The sequence below is a fragment of the Xylocopa sonorina genome, unplaced genomic scaffold, assembly GCF_050948175.1.
Source record: "Xylocopa sonorina isolate GNS202 unplaced genomic scaffold, iyXylSono1_principal scaffold0079, whole genome shotgun sequence".
Classification (NCBI taxonomy): domain Eukaryota; kingdom Metazoa; phylum Arthropoda; class Insecta; order Hymenoptera; family Apidae; genus Xylocopa; species Xylocopa sonorina.
This window is the reverse complement of record NW_027490150.1, coordinates 462,752-465,000: the sequence shown is the minus strand read 5'-3', so window position 1 is coordinate 465,000 and position 2,249 is coordinate 462,752.

Here is a 2,249-nt window from a genome sequence, read left to right as displayed (position 1 = left end):
ACGATAGTTTGGAAAAAAAAATGCCGAGCGAGAGTTAGAATCGTCCGCGGTAGCTTGAAAAAGTTCCGAGAGGGAGTTAATATTCCGCGACGAAAAAATTCGATCGCGTTCTTTCGCTATTTTCTCGTTAATTAAACCGTTGACCTGTAAATTTTTTTTGAAAAACCTTAATAAAACCTATTGATTGTACTTACCGTAGCATTGTTTGATCGAATTAATTATTTTTAACCATTTGGAAACGACGCTTCCGGAGGTTTTTTGCGATTTGTCGATAATTTTTATTTATAAACAAATGATTTTTTTTTAATAATATCGCTTAATTTAATAGTAGTAATCGATCGTACGTGTTAGATTTTCGATATTTCTTTTCTTTCGTTTTTTCGAATTTTGCAACTGCTTTTTTTCTATGTTCCGATCGATTAAATTTTGTTATATCTCGAAAATATGTTTATTCGTCATTGTTTAATAGGTCTACACAATTTCCGTGCATAAAAGTTCAACGTTAATAGGACTTTATACGTGTGTTCGCCGCGCGACTAAGTTACAACGGTCTCTCCGGACGGTCCGTTGCCGCGCGAGTTTACCACCGTAAGCGCCCGTGCGTCGGACCGCGCGGCGCCGGCCTACCGGCCGGCCGTTTCGTATCTGTAAGGAGACTCGCTGGCTCGAGCCGGCCGGCCGGAGTAGCGCTCGGGCGCGTGGCTATTCTATGACCTCGGTTGAGAAGCAGTCCACCGCTCCTCGAGAATACGTTCTCGACTGCTCTGTGCCGTGTCGGTGATCGAATTTTTCTCCACACTGCATGGCCACGGGTCGGAGTCTTTGACCGAATGTCCCAATTGTGGCAAGCGTCCTAAGGCGGCGTTGGTGACCTTTTATGCGAGTTTTTCAAACTCGGGTATAAATTGTACCACCCTTGCATCAATTCTGGAACTTTGGAATCCGAGTTCTCGGACCGACAAAGTTTAAAATTAACGAAATAAAAAAATGGACGTGACAACGTGTACGAAATGTCCAGTACGCTAAGAGAGCGTGGATTTATATATACCTATCCAGTCTCCAAAAAGCTATAATGCTAAAGTGCTAAAATACAGGAAAAGCCCGAATAATAATATACGTTGACCATAACACTCGAACTATATAAGTTGACCGTAACACTCGAACATATATAAAACGAAACCGCAAACAAACAAATCCATAAAAATGAAACCGCCCGAAAGAGAAAATTTCCTGAGCACGAGCCCGTTAAGGGGACGGATGGTATATGGCATTTACGACACAAATATGTTGTTGCAGCCAGAGCAGGCTCGATACGAACTTCCAAAAGGTGTCCCGTGTCGATTGCCCAGCGCGCACTTTATACGCGCCAGCTCGCCCGCTATGGGCGAGATACAAAATATACTTCAGCGTGACACAATTGTACGCGCTTGCCCATCGTCGATGCCCAGCATGTTCTCGCAAGAGATGTTCGTGCTATAGACGATGGTAAAGGTCCAAGAGAGATATTTTTCAGCGTGACGCGACTGTCCGCGCTTCCTCGCCTGGATGACCAGCATGTTCTCTGTACGCGCTATTCTAATGCCCAGCGTGAAAGAGATGTCCGTGCTTTCGGCGATCATTAACTGCCCAGCGTGAAAGTTGCATACGCGCTTGCATCGTCGATGCCCAGCATGTTCTCGCAAGAGATGTCCGTGCTATAGACGATTAAAGGTATATATCTCTCGAAAAATCAGCGTGAAAATTGTATACGCGCTTCCTCGTCGATGCGCGTCGACGGTCTCGCGAGAGATCTCCGCGCGGTAGACGATGTATATTTCAGCGCGAAGTGTATACGCGCTTCCTCGACCGGTTCAGTTGGAAGGCATATAAGATCTTTTACATTGAAAACCACAACAAATGGGAACTGTACGATTCGAATGGGGAGGGTGCAATACCTCGGCGAAATTTGTTGGTTGGAAGTTATGTGTTTTCGACGTAGCGTATTGTCACCGAAATAAATAATGTGCTCGAGCGAGTTCCGAAAGAGGTTCCGCTAGCCGCATCCACTGCACTGACACAACTAAACGGTATCGCCGTTCACGGACGAGCGATACCGATATATGCCACTACATATGATGTGATACGATTTGTATCGTCGATCGGTGTCTCGGGGAGAACCGACGACGTTTGTGGAGGAACTACTATGTGACGATGGTGAGAGAAAGTAAAGAGAGGAGAGAGAGAGAGAGAGGAGTAACGAATAGTACGGT